General features: G+C 41.1%; 1 protein-coding gene and 2 pseudogenes across 9 annotated transcripts in view; 2 read left to right on the plus strand and 1 right to left on the minus strand.

The window, feature by feature from the left end:
- Nucleotides 1-4,251: 4,251 nt before the first annotated feature.
- Nucleotides 4,252-5,003, minus strand: LOC123815867 (annotated as a pseudogene).
- A 2,076-nt stretch (nt 5,004-7,079) lies between these two features.
- On the plus strand, nt 7,080-7,604 carry LOC123815683 (annotated as a pseudogene).
- A 4,099-nt stretch (nt 7,605-11,703) lies between these two features.
- Nucleotides 11,704-18,408, plus strand: part of N4BP2 (NEDD4 binding protein 2) — a 101,816-nt gene continuing 95,111 nt past the window's right edge. For 5 of the 9 annotated variants that reach the window (XM_045834142.1, XM_045834141.1, XM_045834143.1 and 2 more), the window contains exon 1: nt 12,709-13,061. The gene's annotated coding sequence lies outside the window, so the exon portion shown is untranslated. Of the gene's footprint in view, nt 11,992-12,708; nt 13,062-18,408 lie in introns of those variants that run through there. The other 4 variants (XM_045834140.1, XM_045834145.1, XM_045834146.1 and 1 more) reach the window with 1 other exon arrangement.

Consider the following 18,408-nt stretch of genomic DNA (forward strand, 5'->3'; position numbering starts at 1 on the left):
TTCTTACGTGGGTGTTGAGTTTTAATTTTACGCCTGCCAGAGTGGTTTCTCATACCTTCTCCCTTGTTTTCAGTTAGGACTGCTAAGGGTTCCATAAAGGTGGCTACCTGCTGGTCTCTGATACGACCCTGGGAAAACAATTTGCAAATACACCGAAGTACACAAATCAATATCACAATCAGTAAACAACCAGCAGCTCCAAAAACCCAAATTCTTAAATCAAGTCCATTAAACCATGTTTTAGGATTCAGCCAATTAATATTTTCATTAAGGGCTCGAAAAATGTCTTGTTTGGTTAAACGTTGAATGTCCTGCAGCTGCTGATGTAACTCCAACTGCAATTTATCAATTTGTCCTTTTAAGTTAGTGGAGAAAGCTCCCCTCAAGCGATGTTGTATATCAGTCCAAGTATGTTGGCTGGAATTCCACTGTAGCGGTGTGACACACAGTCTGGAGAAACCAGGGTCACAGGTTAGGTGTTGACGAGTCACGAGAGCGTCCTGGCGTTCGCCAATCCAGTCCAGTGCTGATTCAACTGCAGAAAGGTGGGTCAGGATCTCCTGATCTATTGAGCCTGTTGGACTAATTCTAAAGTAGCATTGATTAAACAATAAGTGCAACCAGGTGTTAACAAACTGTCGGACACATAAGGAGAGCAGTGCATTGTTAAATGCTATAATGCCATTTGGATTCATTCATTTTCTGGTCATATTCTGGAGATAACAGATTTGGAAAGAGTTGGAAGACACAATTAAATCATAACCACTATTAACGACTGATCTTGTTAGATTTATGCAAAGAAACCTTATGTCATTACTTACTCCTTTAGAATGCCAAATTCTGGAGGGATCAGGTAGGGAGAAAAATATAAAGTGTGAAGGAAAATCCTTTTCCTTCTGATATCTACCAGGCTTCTGAAAACTTTCACTTCCACAGACCTTCTGCAACATTCACAAACTCTATTCTTTTTTATACACTTTCTGATATACACCAAGATTGCATCTTCATGCCTTATACCTTCCATTACTAACAAACACCACATAATTCTTTCTTAAAACATTTACTTCCAAAGACTTTCTGCAACATTTACAAACCTTCTAATCTTTCTTTCATACCCCTTCTGATATTCACCAAGATTGCATTTCCATGCCTTATACCTTCAATTATTAACTAACATCACATAACTTCTTTCCTAAAACTTTTACTTTTCCATTTATCTTTACAGTTTCCCATTTACATTCCTAGAGTGTGACGTTTCAACCTTCCCTGGAATCCTCAATTTCCTTTTCAGAGCAGATACAGAGTAAAATCCATCCTTCTCTGTGGGGGTGAAGGTGGGGCCTCCGTGATCTGCTCACTCAATTTGCACACCGTTTCTCTGTCAGAATCAGATTCCTCATCATCTAGCTCTGTTTTCTTTGCCCAAATGAACTCGAGAGAATCCCTGACAAGCCTCCAGGTTACAAAGGTGTGCGCACCAATAGATATACCACTGTTTTGCAAAGATTTCAACATTTCACCCACTTTTTCCCAAACATCAATGTCTAACGTCCCTCTATCAGGAAATGAAGGACAATATTTTCTTATAGATTGCAAAAGCTGAACCAGATGCTTTTCTTTCTTATACTTTGTTATACTTTCTTATACTTCCTTATACTTTGCTTCTTTAAGAACTTGTTGTAATATACGCAGAAAAGATTTCTGCCCTTTAGATAAGTTACAACCCGTGTTTACCTTCCTTCCTTTTTTTTTTTAAAGAAAAAGCTTACTTTTATTTACTTTTAATTGGCCAAAATAAATCACCTGATTACTTTTTTTCAAGGCAAATCGTTTGTTTTTTTCAAACTTGAGAATTAAATTACTATTTACCCAATTATAGGCGGTCGCGAAGAGAGAAACGACCTAGAAAAGAAAGACCTACTTCCCTGAAAATTCAACGCATCCTACGACATGCCCGAGAAAGAGTTCGGGGTCGTCGGCCCTTACCTGGGCTGTTAGCGCGCAAATCCACCCGAAGTTGATGCGTTGTCCACAGCGACGGCTCGTAGCCGCTGGTTCCAAGTGGTTTTGAACGGGGTCCCACCTCTGTGGTCCCGAATCGCTGCCCCACGTTGGGCGCCAGCTGTTGCGCGTGGGTCACCGGCCAGCAGTGACCACGGAACGCTGTGGATGGCTTGACGATAAACACGCGAGAAATAACATGCACAGAGACAAACTAGTTTCTGTGGAGAAGTAGGGACGAAATGGCCACCCCTTCTAGTGAGGAGCGCGCTGATTTACCGTCCATACCTGCTTTTATTAGGCTCATTTTGCATAATAATTTAGGCAAAGTACAGTACTCATTAGGGGAAGTAAGGAACTATAGAAAACAAAGAACTCTGCCTGTCTATTGAGTTGGGGGTCAAAGAGCTGTAAGGCTGAGGAACAAACTAACTTCCTCCTAAGACCCTTCTCATTCAACTGAGAGCATTCTTGAACAAAGAAGGTTTCACAGTAATTTACATGTTCTTTCTTAGGCCTGATCACCCTGGGAAATCTGCACTTCCCAGTACCGAGCTGCACCACCCTGTCATTGTTTCAGGCTTAGGTGGAGCGCGGGAACTAAGGCCACCGAGAGATAAGGAGATTTTCTTCCGGACGCTGAGAACTCAGACTTTGTTAAAGCCGAGGAGTGAGGGTCCATCACCCCCTTTTGCTGCAGCCCCCCAAGTCCTTCTTTTGGGGGGGGCCTCCCAAAGTGATCGTGCCTGGCTTGGGTCGTTCCCCCGTGGGGAATCTTACCCGTCTTTGGCTAACCGACCAAGCTTTTTGGGGGTTCAGCAGCAGAAGCAGCATTCCTGCCAGGGAGATAAGCTTTTGTCTCCTTGCTGGCTCACGGTTCCAAGGGCGTTCCCTTAGCCTTAGCTAGGCGGGGGTTTCAGCTTCTGATACCAGTCAGGGCGGTTCCCAACAGATGTTTCCCTCTCTTTCTCCCTCTCTTCCCCTTCCTCTAAAAATAAACCCCCCCCCCACCAAAAAAAGCACATGTGCATAGCCCATAGACACAGACTAACAGTGTGATGGCCAGAGGGCCCGGGAAGATGAGCAAAGGTGGGAGGGGTGGTGGGCAGGGAATGGGGATATGTGTAATAGTGTAAACAATAAAAATGAAGTAAAAAAAGAGTTTAAAAAGTGTATAACCATATATGAAGCTTCTATGCTGCAATTCTTGGAATGTACGTTATGGTGCCATGTTTATTTACATTAAACTTCACTTGCAGACTGTTTAAAGTATTTAATTTATAAACACCATTCTGGGCCTTCTAGGTACTTCCTATCTTTTCAGTACTGGGAGGACTGGTATGAAATAAATACTGAAATGATAATTCCACCTATAGATCTGAAAACATGGACAAAGAAATGAACACTGCTTTCTGAAAAGGTTAGCCTCCAAGTGTTAACTAGCCATGGGTTTTGGAAACTCTTATTTGACAATGCTCCAATAACTACCACTGAAGTTCTCGTCACCTTAGGACTGGTGCTCTTGTCCTGTTCCCTAATGCCTTCCCTAACATGATACAGACCAGCCTAAACCAAACCAACAAAAATGTCCTGTAATACTCAAGTTCCATCCTAATTAGCAAAATGTCTTTCACCATGGCTGGTATGGCTCAGTGGGTTGAGCACCAGCCTGCAAACTGAAAGGTCGCAGGTCTGATTCCTGGTCAGGGCACATGCCTGGGTGGCGGGCCAGGTTCCCCGTTGGGGTTGTGTGAGAGGCAACCAATTGATGTTTCTCTCCCTTTCTTTCTCCCTCCCTTCCCCTCTCTTTAAAACATAAATAAATACATCAAATCTTTTTAAAAACAATTGTCTTTCAGGCAGGCGATCACCAAACATTAAATGTGAAGTCTTAGGCAGGGACTGAGAGGAAAGTCTAGTAGGTGGAATGTGCTACCTGGCTCCAGGCTCAGCTTGTATTTTCCATCGGCAAATATCACCTTAGCTTAGAGCAAATGTCTTTCACAATGTACTCGAACTTGCCCTCTCTCAACTTGAGAGATTAAAAAAATCTATGATTTTGAGAACTCCAATGGATTTCATTATAAGGAGCTTCGCATTTTATTTTAACAAGGCATATCCAGAAAACCTACTATAATAGTTAAACTCTTTTAAAGGCCACTATGAAAAAAGAATTCAAATTAGCTTAGGCCAAAAAAGGGGAAATTTACTGTAAGAATATAGACATTTTTTTTTTAATTTGGCTGCAGAAAGCTTTATTGTTTCCATTTGGTCCAATGCATGGGAGAGGGTTCCAGGGTGGGGTTTCAGGGTTATCAGGCTCTGGCGAAAGCCAGACACCAGGGAAATGCAGAGGGGCCCCTCGAAGCCTCTGGGCTCCAAAGGCTTCCTAGTCGTGCTTGAGGGGGAGCCTTTCGAAGAGACACTCTCCCATCCCAGCCTGGGGGCCGCGCAGCCTGCGGATGTTAGTCAGGTGGTCGCCCATGTCCTTGAGGAGCTTCACCTCCTCGTCCAGGAAATGGTTCTCCAGGAAGTCACAGAGATGAGGGTCTGTGCGAGTAGAAGCCAGGGCATGCAGATCCAAAAGGGCAGGCGTCTTCTCCTGGCGTCTTCAGGGTCTTCTCCAAGGCCAAGGCTGCTTCCATGGCGTCCTGAGTTTTACCCCACTCATCTTGGGAAGGCTTCGCTACGTCCTGGAGAAGAATGCGGCCACCGCGCTGGTTTTGCAGCTTTAGGAGACACTGAGAGCCCTCACGCTTCTCCTCCGCCAGCTCTCGGAAGGAGTGGCCCACGCCTTGCAGATCCACATCGTCCGGGTCGAAATAGAAGCCCAGAGAGGGGTAGGTGTAGGAGGCCCGCAGATGGCAGGTTGGCCAGGCGGTTGACTGCCACCTCCACCTCGGTAGAATAATTCTGGCGAATTTGGGAGCTCATGGTTGTTCGGCAGTGAAGAATTAAGGTTGAAAAAACGGTGCCGGCTGGTCTCGGAGGCTGAGGAAGGCCGAGTGGTTTCGAAGATGGTAGGTGACTGAAAAAGAAGGTGGAAGGGAGTTGGAAAGGAGGGGCGTCCCTAGGTCTGTTCCGTCCAAACCCTGTTGAAGCAAGAGACAGACCCCAGGACCGCCGAGGGCACTGTCAGGATATAGACATGTTTTAAAGAAATTAAGGGGGGAGGGGAGCAGCTAGCCCTAGGGAATACTAGAACCAAATTTCTGAGAACCCAGGCAATACCTTCTCTCCATCTTCCCAAATCTCTCTTCTCTGCTTGTGGGTTTCTTTCTTCTCTGTTCATGAGGAAGCCTGCCATTCTTCGGCTCTAGTTCTCTTAGGTGTTTGCTGTTATTGTCTTGTTTCTGATACTCTTTGCCGATCCCATGTTAACTCCTTCTCTGTCAAGTTTGGAGACTGCCTCATGCCCACCAAGTTACTTATGAAGAAACTGGGTAAAACAAAAATGTGTTTCCCAAGAGCATCCCTCAGTGGATCTAGGCTTGAGTTCTATTTGAAGCCCATTTCTGTAGGAGGAATGGTGGGATTTGGAAGCATGGGCTGAGTAGTTTGGATTTCATTCCCAAACATATAGAGGAGTGTTTCCTCCCTAAGTGTGTTATAAAATCATATGTCCTGAGATACTCTCCATGAATAAAAGACTTTTACGTTTCCAAAGTGAGTTTGGAAATATTTAATACTATGTCCCTCTCCTAGAGTTCATAACACACAGTGCCATATTAAAAGTTCTGAGAATTTATTCAAGGAAAAATAGAATATAATAAAAAGTCCTCCAGTTTAAAAGAAACATGTAACTTATTTACTTCTTGTTTCCACATTTTCTCATATAATACTTATTAAAATTTGAGGAAAGCTAATATAATTAGTGGGGAGCTGTGAAGTTTCTTGAGACACAGATTTGCTTTTTCGTGATGCTTTTACTCAGCCTGGAATGCCGTTACTCTCCTAAACTTTTTTCTTGTTGTTTCAGTTTGCTTGGCTTTGCTTTTTGTTTGCTTGTTTTGTAATTGTTTGGTTTTTTAATAGTAGACTTCCCTCCCTCATTCTTGTTCCCCCCAGCTTTATCGAGGTATAATTGACAAAATTGTATATGCTTAAAATGTACAATTTGATATACATTGTGAAATGATTACAGGCACATATCCATTACCTCAGTTACTTTGTGTCTCTGTGTGTGTGTGCATGTGTTGAGAACACTTAAGATCCATTCTCTTAGCATATTTCAGTTCTTAAACATTGTCTCCTGTTACTATTCTGTCCCTACTTCCCTCAGGGTATTTGTTTCCTAATTTTTTAAAAAAGAAAAACAGCACTTTATGCCTTCCTTTTTTAGATAATTGCACAAAGAAAATTACTTTTCTTCATGATTGAATCCACTAATATCTTCAAGTAATAATAACTGCCTACCATCTATTCAGCCTTACTTTTACATGTTTTCAGTATATTAATTAACCAGAAAGTGGATATATTGAATGCGTTTGAGAGATGAGAAAAACTGAGTTTTTAGAGGGCTTAATGTTATGTTCCCAGTCCACAGAAAGTGTAGCTCCTGTTGTGTTCCATAAAGCATTCTTTTATAAAGATAAGACCACTGATATTTATTTACTTTAGATAACAGCAATATTATCCATTATCCAGTTTCTACCAAGTTTAAAATTGAAAATCACAGACAGTCCAGCATATTTTGGTCCTATTTTATTTTAGTGAAATGTTTACATAAGAAGTGTCCAGACCTGTGGAGAATTTTTATGGGTTTATTTGAACCACACTGACAACATACGCTGGGAAGCAAGATCTCCAATACTCTGGAAGATAACAGTTCTGCAGCTTCTTTTATGCATCTGAAATTAAGGAGAGACAATGTCACCCCAATAAATTCAATAAAAGGAAAAAAACCTGAAAAACAAACAAAAAAAATTGAGGAGGGAATGTAAGGAAGATTACATGAAGGTGGGAGGAAGCAATGTGGGGGTTGGATTACAAGAAAATTAAGATTATATGTTCTCTTTCTTCCCGAAAGCGGCCAGAGGTGACTCCTGAAAACGGTTTGCTATTCATTTCACCCAGAAAACCCCACAAAATCATGTTAATCAAGAGGTTCAAGTTTTCGTGTTCACTTTAAGAACATTTGTGAAACTGCCCAGGCCATCAAGGGTATGCATATCAGAAAAGCCACCAAGTATCTGAGGATGTCACTTACAGAAGCAATGTGTGCCTGTCTGTTGTTACAATGGTGGAGCTGGAAGGTGTGCCCAGGTCAAACAGTGGGGCTGCACACAGGGTCAGTGGCCCCAAAAGAGTGCTGAATCTTTGCTGCACGTGCTTAAAAATGCAGAGAGTAATGCTGAACTTAAGGGTTTAGATGTTGATTCTTTGGTCATTGAGCACATTCAGGTGAACAATACTCCTAAAATGTGGCACAGAACTTACAGTGCTCATGGGTGGATTAACTTGCACTGAGCTCTCCCCGCCTCACTGAGATGGTCCTTCCTGAAAAAGAGCAGATTGTTCCTAGTGCAGAAGAGGAGGTTGCACAGAAGAAACAGATATCCCAGTAGAAAATGAAGAAATAAAAACTTATGCCCTGGGAGTAAATTCAGCATAAAATAAATACTAATAAAAGTAAAAAAGAAAAAGATTATGTGCTTTTTTCTATGCATATATGGTCAATTAATATTTGTCAAAGGAGGTAAGAACATACATATAATGGAGTAAAGACAGTCTATTCAATAAATGGTGTTGCAAAAACTGAACAGATACATGTAAAAAAAAAAAGGAACTAGACTACTTTATTACACCACATACAAGAATAAACTCAAAATAAAGACTTAAACATAGGACTCGAAACCATAAAATTCCTGGAAAAAATATAGGCAGTACAATCTCAGGCATTTCTCTTAGTGGTATTTTTTCTGATATATCTCCTCGGGCAAGGGAAATAAAAGAAAAAATAAACAAATGGTACCATATCAAACTAAAAATTTTTTGCCCAAAGGAAACCATCAACAAAATGAAAAGAAAATCAACTGAATAGGAGAACATATTCACAAATGATACATCTATTAAGGGGTTAATATCCAAAAATTATAAAGAACTCATACAATTCAATGCCAAACAAACAAACAATCCAATTTACAAATGGGCAAAGGACCTGAATAGACACTTTTCCAAAGAAGACATAGATGGCCAATGGACACCAAGTGCTGGTGAGGATGTGGAGAAGGGGGAACTCTTGTCCACTGTTGATAGGAATGCAGATTGGTACAGCCACTGTGGAAAACAGTGTGGAGGTTCCTCAAAAAGTTAAAAATGTAACTGCCTTATGACTGAGTGATTCTACTTCTGGCTGTATATCCTAAGAAATCCAAAACAGTAATTTAAACGAATATATGCACCCCTATGTTTATTGCAGCATTATTTACAGTAGCCAAGCTATGGAAGCAACCCAAATGCCCATGAATAGATGGGTGGATAAAAATGTGGTGGTACATGTATATGGTGGAATATTAGTTGGCCATAAAAAGAATGAAATCTTACCATTTGCAACAGAATGGATGGACTTAGAGGGTATTTATGCTAAGTGAAGTTAAGTCATCCAGAGAAAAACAAATACCATATGATTTCACCTACATGTGGAATCTAAATAACTATATAAATGAATAAACAAAATAGAAACAGACCCATAGATAGAACAGACTGATTGTTGCTGGGGACCAGTTTGGGGGGCTGGGTGAAAAAGATGAAAATATTGAGAAGTACACATTGGTAGTTACAAAATAGTCAGGGATGTGCAGCATAGGAAATATAGTCAATAATATTGTAGTAACTATGGATGATGCCAGGTGTGTACTGGAAATATCAGGAGGAGCGCTTTCTAAAGTACATGAGTGTCTGACCACTGTGAAGTACACCAGAAACTAATACAAAATAATATTGAATATTAAACTGTAATTGAAAAAATTTTTTAAATGCTAAAAAAAGATTTTTGCTCTCTTGAGGGTGGTCATGGTTTATTTCAAAGGTATGTTAATCTAGATGCATAGAAACAATGAATAAGGCTTACTTATGGCAAAGATAAATCTTTTACTAAAAAGTTATATTCCTGGGGTGTGACAACCCACCATGACGTGCCCAGTTAGGGATTTATGATCAGATCACCCTGTGAGGTTATTTTCCACATAACCCCTTTTTATCATCCACAAAAGTTTTTGCACAATGCTATTCTGGTTTAATTGGGAATGTAAACAAGTATATATTGGCTATTACATAGAGGAGGAAAAATCCTGAGACAGATTTTTTTATATAGTTTAATTTTTTTTAAAGATTTTTTAAAATTTATCCATTTTTTAGAGAGGGAAGGGAGGGAGAGAGAGAGAGAGAGAGAAACATCAATGCGTGGTTGCTGGGGGTTATGGCCTGCAACCCAGGAATGTACCCCAGCTGGGAATCGAACCTGGGAGACAGATTTTCTTTTGATTTGCCATACGCTGTGTCATAGAGTAATGCTTACTCATTCTTTCACTCAGAAAATATTCACGGAGTGTTTATTTTCTACAAGGCTCTGAATTTGGCGGTGAGGAATATAAAGCTAAATGGGAAGCAGAACCTGTCTTCAAGGAATTGATGAGCTAATAAAATAAATTATAAATATGTAAATAAAATTAGGCTGAGTGCTCCAAGTCAAAATCAAAGTATAGGTTATTTTTGGAATAAATCATACTTACATTCTAAACATAAACATGCATGTTTAGAATTTAGCTATAAAATAGACCAAAGATGGCTTTAGGCAAAGATAGAAGATTTATTTATAATGCATTGGCCATTTTATTTATATAAATGCAAGACGCTTTCTAAAATATAAACTTTATTATTACTTTAAAGGCCAGTCTTTCACCTAAGGAAATGCCAGGGTCCATCTTATTTAAAGTGCTAAGTAGTATTTTGCCATTCTTCTGATTTATATGACATTTTAGAGAATTAAATATTTAAACAAAATCAATTGTAACATAACCAATTGGAAGATTATAGAGAAGAAAATGTGATCAGGGGTAGCACTTTGGTATTTAAGTACATAAAGGTATTCAATAATTCAAAGATTCTTAAATTTCTTCTTTGAAATTGAAGGTTACATGATCTTGAATGAGAATGAGCATGATAAACAATCCATTTATCCAGTGTTTCAACCTAATGCAGATTGGAGTCTCACCATTTAAAAGATGTGTTGTACTTTTCCTATTGGCTTAGAATTCAAACCAATAAGGAAAGAGGAAACCTTTTAAAATATTCACAAAGTCAGGCTAGCATGATGAATGTTGAGTAAAAAGATTGCTTTGTTCTTAATTTAAGTTGCAGTTTCATAACTTTATAGTATTGATGTTTTTCTTTTATTGATGTAGTAAGCACAACTTAAAAAAATATTCAGCCTGGGTGATGTCTTGGTGGCTTGAAATGTAGTTTCCAATGTAAAGAACACTTTATTTCTTATTGTTCAGACTTAAGGTGCGGTGAATCCTTAACAATATGCAAAGGAAATCAAGAATTTAAAGCAGGTTTTTATGGCCATTGTGGACATATTTCATATGAAAAAAGTTGAAATTAATTTGGTAGATTTGTCTGAAGTTTATAATTAAGAGGGTTTGTTAAAGTAAAAAACAAAGGGACAGTAACCCTGAAGATTCCCTGAGCAGACAGAACCAATTTAGTTACACAGATAAAGCTTTATTTAGCTTATTTTTCAAGACTTCCTTGACCTTGGTCACTTCTTGCTTATGCTTCTGGAAATCCTAAACAAACTTGAACTGTTTCCCAAGGTTATATGACGTAAACACTGAAAATTCTAATATTTTACCCAATCACTGTGAGAAAAAAAGTTACTGACTTCTCACTATATAAGCTGCTTTATAATATATCTCTGAGCCTCATTCCAAGTGTTGGCTTGAGTTCTGCAGGTTTGCAAACTGTTTTTCTGGTGCATGCACAATAACTTTTTACTAATGACTACTTAATGATTCACTGGTTCTACTTTCGCTATTTCTGAAACTCTGACAGGTTTCTTTGTTTGTAAAGTGGCATATATCACTGTTATTAGTTTCTATTAATGGCTATTCAGAGGCAGAGTTAATATTAAGTTCTCAGCAACAGCTATTTGCATTTTGAAATTCTGGGTACTTTAAAATTTTTGCAGTTTTAAAATTAGAAACACTAATAAAGGTGTTCACATTGTAATTTCTTAATACTGGGATTCAGGGGACTCTAAAAAATAACACACACACACAAAAAACCCTTTCCTTTGAATTTTTCTGTGTGACCGATTTCATCAGAAAATTTACTATCCCGAGGTCTGTTACTTAAAATTTCCTGGCTTCTAAAACAAATAAAAACAAACTAAACTGTTTCCACTGAATATGAGATGTTCCAATTAGACCTAAATGAAGAAAAAAATCCATTTGCGATTTTCCCAAATTTCTACTCAGTTTAAAGCAATACTGACAACATCGACAGCTAGTTTGTCTCTTAGATTCAAAGGAGTACTCTGTCAGGAGGCTATTCATTTCTCCAGGAAAAAACACTGAAAATGTAATAAAAAGTGACTACAAAGGGTGGGAGGAGGATGAAAAAACAGATAAGCGAAACCACCATCCACCACTAACAGAAAGCAAGTATGAAATTTCATGTACCTGAAAACACTGAATATTTGACGTCAGACCACAGCAGTAACAAACCAAGGAAAAGCCGAGTTTAGGAAGGAAAAAAAAAATGGAGGCTTGGGGACAAGCTGATAACACAGTGATCGCAAGACAGAAGAGAACACCTTTGCTTTTACTTGGCTCCGAAAACTGAAGCTCCATGTGGGGCAAAGGTCAGGGTCTGCAGTTCTACAAGCCAACGTGCGCACATTTTTGTGCTTCCGCCAGAGTGTTTAGACCGCACTTTGGAAGGGCGAGTTGGAACCTGACATCCTTCGACCCAGCAGCGGCCGCGGTAGGTCCCTTTGTCTCCGGGTTTGAAGGCGGCCGCGCCGTGTCTGTCGCCCAAGCGCGCAGAGGGACTCAGGGCCGCGCGCCCGGAAACCTCCGCCCACCGGGCCGCACGCGCAGAGGCGGGGGTTTGCGCGCCCGCTGCCACCACTCTCTCGCCCTGCACTCCCGGAGTCAACAGCCCAGTTAGGCAACGCCGAGGCCGGCTGGTTTGGCCCGCTGTCCCTCCGGACTTGTAACCCGGACCTGCGCGGGGCGGGCTCTCCCCGACTCCCATTTTCTCCCCTCCTCCACCCGCGAGTACGACCTTGTGTTTGTTTTGCTTTTGGGGCTTGGGAGAGCGTGCGAAGGGCTAGGAATTGGTGTGGTGCACCACGCTGCTTATTTCAACATGTATTTCGGGCCCCTTTTTGTCTTGTTCAGCAGTGCAAAACGGCTCCTGCCTTCCTCGAAAACCCGTGTTGAAAAGGGCTTGTTCCTCCATGTGATCCGCCCCACCTCAAGACCCCCGAGAGCAAAAGGGGGAAACTAGTCAGGCTTCGGGCGAGCTTTGTTTTTGGGCTAGGGGGGGCGGAGAAGACGAGTCCCACGCGGCTGGACCTGCCAGGCCGGGACTCGCTTTCCAGAAGGAAAAGAGGAGGCGGGTGCGCCCGCGGGTCGCAGAGGCCCGCGGGGGGGTGGGGGGGGGCGGTCCCACGCGCCTAGTCGGAGCCTGGGACAAACCAGAGGTCGCAGCGGATGCGGGCAGCTGTGAGGGAGGGGGAGGGTGGCGATCCACCTGGGCGACGTGGCAGCCATTCCGTGGTCCCCGAGACCCCTCCCCACTCAGCCGCCCACCCGCCCTCTCGGGGCTGGCTGCTGGGAGGCTGCTCTTCCCCGGTCCGACAGCGAGCGGCAGTGTCTCTCCGCCGGGCGTTTGTCGCGCGTCTCCCCCGCAACCGCCGCTGCTCACCAGCCCAGCCCCGCGCCTGAGAGCGCATTGGTGGCGGCGGGAAAGGGCTGCGGACCGAGTTGCGCACTCGCACTCGACGACGCGGCCCTGGCGCCCGCGCCTTCTGCTAGCTCCTGGAGCAGGTAAAGGCGGCGGGTGGGAAGTGGAGCGGTGGGTCTCGGATGAGGGCCCCTTAGGTAACCGGGAGCCGAGCCACAGCGGAGGTCCGGAGACAGGGACGGGCGGCGCTGCAACCGAAATCCAAAGTTCCAAATGTGGAGTCCGGTACCGGCTGCCTCCTGCCCGGCCCGCGGGCCCCGGGCTCCGGGACAGAAGGGAAGTGAGGCATCGGCAAGAGGCGGGCCCTGGCGCGCAGCCCGTTTCTGGGCGAAGGTGGGGGCCGTGGCTGTTTCCCAGCTTCTCAGTTCCTGGCAGGTTTCCAGGCCCCAGACACACCCCTCCCCCCACCGGGGGCTTTTTCTGTTCCCGCCAGAGCTGGCCCTCGTGCCCCTCGGAGCGCCTTTGGCGTTTCTCAGGCAGGGCATTCTTGGAACTTCGCCCATCCTTCCAAGCACGTAGTAGTCGTAGCAAAGCTGTTTATTTACTCACTTCGTTACACGTTTTGATTTTGAATACTGCGGGGAGACCTTCGCAGTCCCTAGCTTCTGTGCCTCTCTGACCCTGGTCCCCACCTGCCTCCCTCGCCGCCGCTGTTTTGATCCTCCCTGGGACCTTCCTTGAACCCTACCGTCATCCGGACTCTCTCTGAGATGTCCATTTGGATATCAGTTTTTCATAAAGTCCGTCATCTGACCTGGGGCAGTTCATTCCTTATTCTCTTTTGGTTAACACACTTTCTTCCCCCCACAGCAAGAGAGCTAGAGTAATAAAAAAGAAAACATGTTCATGCCACATCACGCTCATGTTGTTTTTAAAGAATCTTTCGGCAATAGTCTTTAAAACTAGGATCTGGTATTTGTGGCATGGACAGGTTTGTACACATTTCGCCATGCAGTGGTTGTAATGTCTCCATAGCACAGTTCTGACTTGAAGGCAGGATTGGCTGGTTTTTCTACTAGACATCTTTAAGCCAATCAAGCAGCGCTTTTTGCCCGGAGACTGGTTAACTCAGAAAACGTGGGGATTGGTAGAGCTCAGAGAAGGGAATCCTGGAAATCAACCTGGCCTCTCACAAAACCATGATTGATGTGCAGCTGCTTCTCTTCTCCCACTTTTTAAAATGTTATCTCTTTACCCCAGCATCAGCCTTTTTATTCCATTTCATTCATGGTTTTTTTTCCCACTCAAACAGCAACCTCTCTTTGTAACTCCTTTTAACTCTCATCCTTCAGTTTTCACTTAAGAAAGCTGTACATGCTTGAAAGGTAAACATGTGTTTTGTGTTTTGATAATCACTGGTCCAATATTCTTATGTCCATTTTTAAATATCTGAAATGAACAATTTTTAGTTCTTATGCCAGAGCCTTTATTATTTAAGTGTTTGTGCTAGGGTGTGGGGGGGCTGCAGTGATGGAGATGGTGGAAGAGGAGGAAAGTAATGGCTGCTTTTTTTCTACAAGGAGGCTCCAGTTTAGTTTATGAAAAATTATTAATGTACAAAAAAACCCAACTCCAGTACAAATCACCGTGCACTACTTAGGGATGTCAGTTTGTGTACCTGTTGGCTTTAGTTGCTTTGAGGGGGAGAGTAAAGAGGACAGGACTATTGGACTTCATAGAAAAAGTGGATTTGAGTTATGGTAAATGAATGCTTTTTCTTTCTTAAAGTAGGCATAGTATCTTACAACACAGTAGAGGCTAAATAAATACAGTGTAGGTGCATTTTTAGTAGTGAGGATTTTTCTTTAAAAATTTTTCATGATTATGGTTATGCATGTCTCTTGTTAAGCAAACAGTAATCACATGAGTTAGATAATAGCTGCATCATCTTTGTTTTCCTAACTTTCACTCCTTTATATGCAAATTCACATTGTAAGTCTTGGGGAGGAGTCTCAAATTTGTGAGGTCAAGCATTGAATCGTACATCGTTGTTAAATGTTTTCCTAATATAAATATTTTATATTAGGAATTAAAGAAGAGATTGAATTAAAAAAATATATTTTATGCCAGGCAATGAGTAAGCCAGGCGTCATTACATCCTCACCGCCCTCATCCCCATGATAATAAAAATGCCTATCATTTATATATATATGTACAGTAGCCTCTCCCCCCTTACTTGAAGTTATGCTTTTTTCCTTTTCAGTTGCCCACATCAACTGTTGTTCAAAAATATTAACTGGGAAATTCCAGAAATGAACAATTCATATGTTTTAAAGTGTATACTGTTCTGAGTACCTCGCGTCATCTCATTACATAGGCCTTATATCATCACATCACAGGATGAAGGATGGATATAGGACAATAAGATGTTTTCAGAGAGAGATTATACTCATAACTTATTACACTATATTGTTATAATTATCCTATGTTGTTCTTAATTATTGTTAATCTCTTACTGTGCCTGATTTATAAATTAAACTTTTTAGGCATGTATGTATAGGAAAAAACAGTATATACAGGGTTGGGTACTATCTGCAGTTTCAGGAATTCGCTGGGGTCTTTCAGTGCATCCCCCTTGGATAAGAGGGGACTGCTGTATTAATTTATCACTTGAACATTTCCCCTTTTACTTTACAACGAGTAATTCAATTTGCTTATATAAAACCATGTATAGGTTTTAACATTACTCTGAATTTTGGTTTATTGAATTTACTGTTAAGTACCTTTCTATGCACTGTACTAAAGTCTTTAAAATATGGCTAGATGGAAGGTTGGCAGGCTGTTGGAACAATCTCGGAATTGCGCTCCAGAAATGTTGTATTAGGATGTCTAGATTAAGGTTAATCAGTTGGCATTATCCAAACTTACATGATTTCAAAAATTAAAAGAACATTTCATTAATTTCCATGGGGAAATAAACTAGCTAAGCCAGCTAGATTTTGGTGAGTATTAGTCAGTGGAATTACTGAATGAAGGAACCCACGTGTTGCGCTTGCCCAAGCAGGGGCTCTGGGTGTACCAATTTCTCCACGTTCCTGACTGGTGGTGGACAGTGTAGCTTTCTAAATGTGGATTGTCTGTTCACATCCTTTGATCATCTGTTGGGTCTGTATTTTTAGAGCTTTGAGCAAGACTTAAACATATGTTTATGGTTTTTTTTGTTTTGCTTTGTTTTGCAAGTATTTTTCTGTAGTTTGCTGTTTCACTTGTTTGGTTATCTTACTGTCAGAAGTTTAAAATGTTCACACATTAATTATTATTCTTTTCCTTTGTCAGTCCTTCATAGCCCCAAATGAAGAAATTTTCATTGTTCCACAGATGTGATAATCAGTTTTTCTAACATTTTAAAAATTTAATCAGAATTCATTTTAGTATAAAGTACGACACCACTTTAACCTGTTTTACAGATTACTGTGAAATCATTTTAATGCCATTAAAAATTCTCTTTTACCTTCTTGTTTTAGAAAGCCTATCTTACTACATATAAATTATAAGCTGTATTATTAGGACTACCTCTGGACTCCTATAATAGCTCTTTGATCTTTTATTGGATTTTGTAGCTGTACCACTTAATTTTACTATGTTTCATAATATGCTGTAGTATTTAGTAGGATAGATTTCCTCCCTGTGTCTTTTTTTAAAAGAACATTTTTATACATTCTCTCTATTTAATTTAAGAATTAGTTTGGGAGACTGACATGAATAATGCTTAATTTTTCTGTTCTGAAGCAGTGCATAGTTTTTTTGTTTTTTTGTTTTTGTTTTTTTTAAATTCCTTTCTGTCCTAGTGTCACAGGTTCGATTCTCAGTCAGGGTACATGCCTGGGTTGCAGGCCATGACCCCCAGCAACCGCACATTGATGTTTCTCTCTCTCTCTCTCTTTCTCCCTCCCTTCCCTCTCTAAAAATAAATAAACAAAATCTAAAAAAAATTCCTTTCTGTCCTTGAATTTATTGTTTCTTCTGTTTAGAGTATCTACTGTTCTCCCTGCCTTTCTTCCCCTAAACTCTTTGCTATCCTACTTCAAGATTTAATTGATATTTGTTAGTTTTCTTTTCTTTCCCCAGTAAAGATAATCACTTACCTCTGAACTTTTTGTGTACTTACATTACTTGCTATTGTGGGGAAAGGGAAGATCCCCTTCCCTCCTCTGGGCCTTTTGGCTGATTGAAGAATCAAATTGGTGTGAGACAGATTGACAAGAGAAAATGAAGTTTTCATGTTCATGGGATCCCACATATATGAGAGATTCAGAGATAGAAAGGGAAAATAAGATATATGTGACTTTTTGGTAAGGTACCTTGGAGTAGCTTGCTTCAGAGTGTCTTTTGCTGGGTGACAAGAAGGACAAATGTTCAGTATTTATTAGTTAGCCTTGACATACAGATACGTCAAAAGAAGTTATATCTGACAAAAATGTCTTATCATGGGCAAGGCCCCTAATTAAAATTCTTCTAGGTAGTTAAGGGAGGGGGGGCGGAAGCTTCTCTTGAGCGTGCAGGGTCTCAGTTGCCTTTATATTTATTTATTTAATCTTATGTTTGTTTTCCATTATGATTTAATCCCCTTATACCCCCTGGGTCTCAGTGGCCTTTAGCTCAAAGTAATCTGCATACCACAGAAACACATCTTGGGGTGACTTGTTCTGAACCATTATACTACCTCTTGTATTACATCCTTCCTCTAGTAACTGTGAGCTTCACTGAATCTTACTTTTTTCCTATGCCTAATGCTCATCCCAACACTGTAAGTGTGTAGACATTAAAGAAATACTGGCATAAATAAAGGAGGTATTTTACTTTTAAGAATATTTCTGTCTCTTTGGTGTTAATTCTCTAATCTCCAACCCAAAGTTCTTTTCTTGATAACTGGACATATATCATCTATGTTTATGGTATGTCCATTTGTCTGCTCCCACATACACTTCAGACTTGGCATATTTAAAACTGTGGTCATCAACCTTTCCTCTCCCATCCTCAAACCAAAAATACGACACAGACTGCCTGTTTTCCGTCGTCTTTCTAGGGGAAGATTAAATGAGATAGTGCACATGTAGTAAGAATTTAGTAAATAGTAGACACTGCTAATAATAGCTTGGCAGAAACATGGGCTAGTCTCTGTCTTTTTCCTTTTATATTGTTTGATCACTGAACCCTGTTGGATTCTTTTTCCTTATTATCTATTCTCTAGGCTACCATCCTACTTCATTGTTAGCATCATCTCTCACCTGGATTGCTCCAATAGTGTCCTAAGTGGTTGCTCTCTTCCAGTCTTGCTGTCCCATCCATTTTTCCCATTGTGGCCAGAGTAATTTGTCTGACACATTCAAGCATGTAATTCCCCTGCTAAAAATGTGTGTGTGTGTGGTTTTTCATTGCCTTCAGGAAAAGTCTGAACTTCACTTGGCTTTTAGAATTTTTATGATCTGG

This window comes from Phyllostomus hastatus, unplaced genomic scaffold, assembly GCF_019186645.2.
Source record: "Phyllostomus hastatus isolate PE091 unplaced genomic scaffold, TTU_PhHast_1.1 phas_contig_196, whole genome shotgun sequence".
Lineage (NCBI taxonomy): Eukaryota > Metazoa > Chordata > Mammalia > Chiroptera > Phyllostomidae > Phyllostomus > Phyllostomus hastatus.